General features: G+C 33.0%; 1 long non-coding RNA gene and 1 pseudogene across 1 annotated transcript; one reads left to right on the top strand and one right to left on the bottom strand.

Annotated features, from left to right (window-relative positions):
• Positions 1–2,289: 2,289 nt before the first annotated feature.
• Positions 2,290–3,914, bottom strand: LOC145125680 (uncharacterized). Its single transcript, XR_013716102.1, has 3 exons — positions 3,429–3,914; positions 2,985–3,243; positions 2,290–2,631 (listed from the first exon to the last, which is right to left on the bottom strand). It is a non-coding gene; the product is annotated as an uncharacterized LOC145125680 (long non-coding RNA).
• Positions 3,915–4,383: 469 nt separating this feature from the next.
• On the top strand, positions 4,384–7,002 carry LOC145124584 (boron transporter 4-like; annotated as a pseudogene).
• Positions 7,003–8,996: the final 1,994 nt, after the last annotated feature.

The following is an 8,996-nucleotide window of genomic DNA, read 5'->3' as shown; positions in this document are numbered from 1 at the left end:
CCCGAATATCCCGAGAAAAAGAGTTTTCAAGCCGAAACTCTGCCCGCGTGAAACCCGGTTTTTGGAGAAAACATCCTGGTTTCATCAAAGAGTATTACGATAAAAGCCGTAGTGATGTCCGATCATCGTCTTATCATGTGAGTGTATATTCCCTTTCTTCTAACACATCGATATGAAGTATCTCCTATAGAATACGTGCTATGTGTGTGTGTATATATATATATATATATATATATATATATATATATATATATATATATATATATAGATATATTATCTGTTTATTTGGAATGAGTATTGAATAAATAACTTATCAAGTTTTAATCTGTATATGAACGTATATATGTATATTTTTATCTACAAAAATGTTGGGTTAGAGCATGGGTAGATAGTTGATGTATGATAAAATGATGAGAGACATCGATGTTGTTGTTGATTCAGTCATCTAGCGGAGTTTAGATGACGACCATAGACTCTTCTAGACAATCTAGTGGAACGGTGGCAGGCTCGCCACCTGTAGGTGTTATTGAACTTGGGTGTTCAATTGTTGTTCTTCATCCCCCACATGGTTGCCTTGTTTGACATATATTGTTGAGGAACCCCCGAAGCATGTGTTGTCGCCCCGATGAAAATCCTTAGGCTAGGTCCCTTGGGATAGCTGTTTTAGGGACGTAAAGTGAGGATAACGGGAATGGGTAACTGGGTTATTGTTGATTGATGAAATTAATATAATTATTTATTGTGGGTTGAAAACCCTATATGCTCACCAGGCTCCCAAGCCTGACCCACCCAGTTTTCTTTGTATTACAGGTAGTGGCGCGAGAGCATAAGTTGGATGACTAATCAAGATATTTTGATTATAGGCATGTAGTGTATATAACTGTTGTAAGGCTTATAATGTGTCGTTTATGATTTTGGTGTGTATCGGAACATGACATCCCGAGTTTTGTTATATAATGAAAATACATTTCTTTAAGAAATGCTTTGGTAAATGTTATTTTATTATATTTCGTTTTGGGAACAATTTCCGCAACTCTTTTAATCAAAGGATTACTCTGAAATTATTTTAAAAGCATAAATTAAACCGGTTTTTTCTGGCCGTGATTTTGGGGATGTCATAGAATATATTGAAGTTCCGAAAGAAGAACCGGCAGTTTGACTTCATTGGTGGATTCATATTCTTCATTTTGACTTTTTTCAATGTTTCCATCGGTAAGTATGCGGTTTTTTATTTCCACTATTTTTTTTATAAAACATTCTGATCTTTTTTGTGTGTGACAGTGTAAGCTAGATCATATCCTACAGGCAGACACATTTCCTGGGCATGTAAAGAGCTTTTTTAGCACATTTTGGGATATTTTTATGTACATGATTAGAGATGCAAACGGGGGCGGATATTGGCGGAGACTGCAAAACCCGTCCCCGTACCCGAACTCTGATCCCATAACCATCCCATCCCCACCCTGCTTAAAACCCGACGGATTCGGAGGTAGAGATCCCCACCGGGTATGAAAAACCTGTTGGATACCCATTTACTTATTAATAAAATAAAAAAAAGTAGACTATTTTTTTCCAATCTAATTCAAATATTGGATGGGTTTTCACAATTTGACAATTTGTCATTAATCTAAATCCACATCGTTAGTTGCTTAAAATTAAGAGGTTAAGGAGGATAATAAAAGAGATGCATTGCAAGTCCCATAAAAGGTAAGCTTAATGCAGTATTCTTATAATAATGGGTTAATAATCTCGTTATTATATGCTTTTAGTAATAGTAATTTTTTTTATCAATCTTTCATATATATATATATATATATATATATATATATATATATATATATATATATATATATATATATATATATATATATATATATATATATATATATATATATAGGCTTAGGTTATTTTATTCAAACTAAGTATTGTATTATTGTATGCATAATTGTAGGCCAATCATTTTACTTACTTTTGGAAAGTGAATAATACATATTATTAAATTAAATATAATTAAAAAATACCAACTAATTTCATTCTAAGGGTATTTAAGTCAATTAACATACATTTAAAAAAGGAAAATTACATATTTTTAAGGAAAATAGATTCTATTAATTTTAAAAATCTGATTGTATGGATGATAATTCTCCTAATTCGAAAATTCTGACGGAATATGTTTATCAATATATTAAAAAATAACAAATATGATTGAACCATACAAGAATTACACATTCTGACATAATATATATTTTGATTTAATGAACTTCTTTAAGAATAACAAAATTTTGGATACAAGTTAAAAAAAAATTCATTACATTCTTAGAAAAGAAAAAAAATATATATATACACTATTCTATGCGAATGTTACACTGATTAATAACACAAAAAACACAATATATGAATCATTCTACCAGAATATACTATTACATATATTTTTTTTCATTATATGTATATTATTCTGGTAGAATAATCTATTCTTTTTGGAAGATTGGTGGTCATTGTTCATCTTCTTCCCATACAATGTTCATCTTCAAGATTCTATTCTCATAGAATCAGAATTCAAGATTCTATTCTAGTAGAATGTTGTAAGTTTCATATGTATCATGTTTTGCTTTGATATCTCTCGTTTCGTACCTACAAAAATAATGGTATTCAACACTTGATCATTATAACCCAACAATATAAGATAAAATTCAAGCATAAAGAAGCAAACCAAAATAAAGTCACGCAAAACCCATTAAAGAGAAATGGATTCGTGATTCCATTCTAACAGAATTAGAATTCATGATTCCATTCCAACAGAATTGGATTCGTGATTTCATACAATTCGTGAACAAATGCCAATAGAATAAGAAATAGAAAACGCACCAATTGTTGCTCAACAACAGCATAAATCAAGTTCATGTAACACAATCACATGATTTCATTATTTCCAGGATCTGGTTAGGATCTGGTTTGAGCAAAATATAAATTCAAAATTAAGTTACCTGATAGAAATCAAGTAACCGATCAGAGGCGTGTAAAAAAACATATGTTTGGAACCGCTCTTCTAGCTTATACGACCAGCACTTCCGACCATCTAGTCTTATTAGGAGCATGGGTTTCCATTACCCCTGGATTGGAAACAACTGGTCTGTCATACAAAAAAGAGCCACCAGTTGAATAGCGAAGAGAATCCCATGGATATGGATGTTCAAGTAAGAGCTTGGAGATGGTCTCTTCTTTTTTTCCAAATTGAATACCAATCTCGCATGCCCATTAACAAACAATTCAAAATCGGTGATTTTAAAACTTCAAAATACATAAATAGAAGTAAGCATATCATTATCATTAGTTCATTACGGCCTCCTATGAATTTCAATGACAAAACAACGGGATGAAGGCTAAATTTAATAGAAGATGCCTACTTAAAACGATAATTTAATGCCTACCATGGATTCGAAGAACTACAATTAAATCTCGGCTTCAGAAGGCTTTGAGGAGGTGTAATTTCATCGATAAGAAGCCTAGAAGCAATTTGCTCGTAGTACGCTGCGTTTGCCGCTGGGATTGTTCGATGATACAGTCTTTGCGATTGAAGATTTGAACGAACAACTTCTCCAACGTCATGTTCACCGACGATGAACCAAATCCATCAAGGTCCTCTTTTTTCCTGATTTAATTGTTATTGAAGCGCAGATTTGAACTCAAATTTTTGGATCCGGCGCTGGAGAGTGCGGCGCTGTCCGAGCTTGGCGTGTCTGACCTTGGTGGTGGTGGTGGGGGGAGGGGAGGTTCTCCGGCTGTTCACGACCTTACTAGCGGCAGCAGCACCCGTGAGTTCATCTATCCGGCGTCAGTATGGACACAAGGTGGTTGCGAGTTGACGGAAGGGGGTAGCGGCGCCGTGATCGGAGGAATAAATGGGTAATGGCGGCTGGAGGGACAAGGGCCAAAACACCCCTTTAAATCGTCATATTGGTTTAAAAAAGGGATGGAAAAAACCTAGGCAACTAAGTGAATGGTTACCATAATTATAGGCTATTATTTGTGGAATCTAATTATAAAATTACCTATTTACCCTTATTTATTTATTTAATTATTTATTTTTATTTTAAATTTTGATTGGCCCACATTTATGCATACAATAACACAATACTTACTTTAAACAAATTAACCTAGCTCTATATATATATATATATATATATATATATATATATATATATATATATATATATATATATATATATATATATATATATATATATATACGGAGCGGGGACGGGTATGCCATTATCGCTCCGGTTGTGAAAATTAATCCCCGTCCCCGCCCTGTTACCCGTGAAGACGGGGAATCCCTGCCCCCTTAGGGTCGGGTATCCGCGGGTCAAAGTTGCATCCCTATACATGATTGGACAATCATATGTATCTTTTATGGGTTCTATCTTGTTATTAGTAGTTGCAATCAAAAGTGTCACACAAAAAGAGAATTGTAATTGGAGTTCTTCATGTATATGCACATCTGGTTGCAACTTTGGTTCTTAAGTTGTTAACGGAGTTAGCATTGAAACTTGCATCAGGCATAATCTCTTGGAAACTTCAGGCATGATGATGATGATTATTATTATTATTATTATTATTATTATTATTATTATTATTATTATTGAATTGACAATGATTGTATAATTAATTTTTGTTAAATATTATTTCAGGTTATCACTCGTTATATGAGTGGTACAGATCAGTGGAGAGTGAACATTTCCCGGATCCAACGGGTCATATGGAACGTATAGACCAATGGAACTTTGGAATGATAAAATCAAATTTGTTTCATTTGTGTAAGTATGATAGATCCTTTAAAGACATAAGGTGAAGTGAAATGGTTTGGAATGCCCAAATGGTTTTCATATTTTGATCAATCTTGATCAAGTCAGACAGTTGTTAGTCATATTATCAATTTCCTGCAAGTTTTGCATTCTGTGAGTATATTTCATATCACATTTTGTCAAAAGTGTAATTTTTATATTAGGATGGTACTTTTATATAAGAACCCTAGTATTCCATGCTTTCTGAATCACCAATCCTAATTTATGTCTTAATAGCAACATAATTTTTGCAGGGTATGCACTTGGACAACCCTGATGTTGTTTATTCTTGCAATTTTCAATGTCTGTGTTATCGCTAATAGGTTTACAGGGATTGCAGGGGAAACTTTTGGGATGTTGATTTCTGTACTTTTCATTCAGGAAGCCATCAAGGTCACTAAAGTCACTAATGGAGGAAAAGTTTCAAAGCTAAAAGTTTGTTACTGTTACTGATGTTTCATGTTTTATAACATTTAGCTGTGATTTTGTTGGTTTAGGGACTAGTGAGTGAGTTCACGATTCCTAAAAATGAGGATCCAAATAAAGTGAAGTATCAATTTCAGTGGCTTTACACCAATGGTATTCTTGCAGTTGTATTTTCATTTGGGCTTTTATACACTACATTAAAAAGCAGGAAAGTAAGATCATGGTGGTTTGGAACAGGTGAATGGAGTAGGCTTTAGATTACTTCTGCATATTTTATATTTCTTTTATCAAATATGATGTAGATTCTTATCATCTTAATATGTAACTACTGTTATGTGAAACTAGGGCGACTCTGAAGTTTCATAGCAGACTATGGAGTCCCATTGATGGTTATAGTATGGACAGCTGTCTCTTTCAGTGTACCAAGCAAACTCCCTTGTGGAGTTCCAAGAATACTTTTTAGTCCACTCTTATGGGAATCTGAATCAACATACCATTGGACTGTTATCAAGGTAGAAATTTGTAGACATTTTATTCATTTTATATGATTAAACTTCAAAATTAGATCTAAATTCCCTTAAAATTTAACTACAGGATATGAGTAAAGCCCCCCCCCCCCCCCTGCATACATCTTTGCAACCTTCATCCCAACTCTTATGATAGCAGGGCTTTATTTCTTTGATCATAGTGTTGCTTCACAGTTAGCTCAACAGAAAGAATTCAACCTCAAGAATCCTTCAGCCTATCATTATGATATTCTTTTGCTTGGATTCATGGTACCCAATATTTTTTTGGATATATTATTAATTTATAATTAACATGTTAACAATCGGAAGCATATTTTTTAAATTATTAAATGTTGTTTCAGACGTTGCTTTGCGGATTATTGGGACTACCTCCTTCAAATGGTGTCTTGCCTCAATCACCCATGCACACTAAAAGCCTAGCAGTTCTCAAAAAACAGGCAAGTCCACAAAAAAATAAATAATAGAATTTGAAATGTATCATTAATTTGATTTATTTCTTCTAATAATGTAATTGTTTTGTTCTACCAGTTTATTAGAAAGAAGCTAGTAACAAGTGCTAAGGAAAGCATAAAGCAGAAAGCTAGCAATTCCGAAATCTACAACAAGATGCAAACTGTTTTCATAGAAATCGATAGCCCTCCAATTGTAAATCTTCATTATATTAAGTGTTAAAACACAAGAAATAGTAACACACTTTCACATTTTTCAAAGTATACTTTTCTAATAAGAAAATGATCAAAAGTACAATGCTATAATCGGGTGAAATGTCCAACATGTAATCCTTTAATAAGAAAAAAATGAAAGTATAATGAAAGTATGTTGCTATTAACTTTAAATTTTTTTTTGTTTTAGCTACTACTTTCTTAACTTGTTATCTTACATTGCAGACAACTACGATAGTGAGAGAACTAAAAGACTTGCAAGAAGCAGTGATGAAAGTAGAAGATGGAGAAGAAAACACAAAGGGGAAGTTTGATCTTGAGGAGCACATTGATGCACACTTACCTGTGAGAGTTAATAAACAAAGAGTCATCAATCTACTGCAGTCAATTCTTTTGGTAGGATCTATATATGCAATGCTACTTATAAAGTTGATACCAACTCTTTGGGGCTATTTTGCTTACGTGGCCATTGATAGTCTTCTTGGAAACCAATTTTGGGAAAGGATCTTGCTTCTCTTTGTCCCCTCTGGCAGAAGATACAAGTGAGTTCTTAGTTTTAATTTATATACTCCCTCCGTCCCAAAATTATAGTTCATCTTTCTTTTTTGGTTTGTCCCAAAATAATAGTCAACTTCTAAAAATAAATAACATTTTTACCAAAATACCCCCTCATTATTACTTAACAAACTAAGCATTTAATAGAACATTAAATGCAAAGTAAGGACAAAACTGTCATTTTATTAAATAAAGTTAGTGGTAATTAATGCTTTTCTTAATATGTGTGTTTTTTGTCTGTGGACAATAATATTGGGACGGAGGGAGTAGTTTTTTCTTGGATGGCAAATTTTTGGAAGATAATTGTGCAATATCATGGAAGAACTGGTCATGTGATTTAGATTATATGAGAAGTAGGAAGTGTGAAAAGTTAGACTTCTCTTTTGAAGGTGGTCATATGCAAAAAAGGAGGTCTATTTTCAACTGATATTTTTTATCTATCAAAGTTTTCCCTTTTTGTACTATCAACAATGTAAAAGGCGACAATTTCAAAATTTATCCATGTTTGTTATCATCTATGTGTTCATAGCTATACCTAATCATTCATGGATTTGGTTGGTGTCTTGCAACAGGTTCTTATAATGGGCAAACCAGAATATGGATCTACTGTTCATGTCATTACTTGCCATCCACGTCCGGTGGACAGTAGCCCAGTACACCAAGTGGCAAACCAATGATATGGAGGATTTTTTTTTAAACATGATATCTGAAACAAGAAGGTGCCCCTTAATAGAAATGTAGTATTAGGTTATATAGTTAGAGAAAACCTCTTCTAACAATGTACAATCAGATACCCTTAATATCAATGTATTACAATTTTTTGACACGATGTTATTGGATGAAATTCATTGTTTTGGTATATATTTGTTTCTATATTTTTGTATTAGACGTAAATAAGTATCGTAAAGGCACGTCGTATATGCATATCGTAAATGGTTGTTGAAGTTTATGACACGCAAATGCGTGTCATCTTCATTTATGATAGGGGCTTTAATGATACGCAATGCGTGTCCTAAACGCGCGTCGTAAGGTTATGACACGCAAATTCGTGTCATCTTCCTTTATGACAGGGCCTTCCTTGATACGCATTGCGTGTCGTAAATGAGCGTCGTAAATGTGTGTCGTAAATAGACGACACGCAAAAGCGTGTCGTCTTTCGTTATGACAGGGCCTTCCTTGACACGCATTTGCGTGTCGTCTGAGCGTTTTACGACACGCATTGCTTGTCGTAAACGGTTGTTTTTGTAGTAGTGACTTTTGTGTTGGCTCACAAAAGTGTTATATAGTTTCAGGCTTGTTTACGTCAAATGCATGCTTGTGTTGTTTATTTTTCAAGTAAATATTTTATGTGGTTGATAATTTAGTTTTTCACAAACCCAAACTATTTTTGGACAAAATAAACATCACATGGAGTTTGGATTTCAAAATATAAAATATGGACATTGGATGTAACATATTCTAGCCATAAAATAAAAACCGGTTTTATGAAATTGTTAATTACGGAAACTTTTGAAATATTGAATTATAAGTGTAAAAATCATGTTTTTATAACTTATTCAAACTCCAAAGTATTATTTAATAAAAGTAAGTTTTATTAAACAATATTAAAAGGTTCTACATGGCTCAAACACGAACTTAATACTAGGTATTGATTTTAAAATTGAACCAAGCCGAAATATAAAAACCGGGTTTTTTATAAGAACCTTAAAAGTGATTTTTTTAGAAAATTGATACCATGACATATTGGATGCATACAATTGTCATGATATCACATGTTTTAAATAGAATAATAAAATATTCAAATCCCTATTTCAAAATGCAAGTCTATGCCATCCAACTTTAGAAACAATTTGCACATCACTTGTATAATTCTAGTGGGATAAACGATACCTAACCATTAGTATCATCTTTTGGTGGCCAAAGTATTTTTGGGATTTCTATAACCAAGTTATAGGCCAATTATACATGTTTCTCTAATTGGATGA

The sequence above is a fragment of the Lactuca virosa genome, chromosome 7 (genome assembly GCF_052849685.1).
Source record: "Lactuca virosa cultivar CGN04683 chromosome 7, Lactuca_virosa_CGN04683_v6, whole genome shotgun sequence".
NCBI lineage: Eukaryota > Viridiplantae > Streptophyta > Magnoliopsida > Asterales > Asteraceae > Lactuca > Lactuca virosa.
This window is presented reverse-complemented; position numbering and strand designations above follow the sequence as displayed.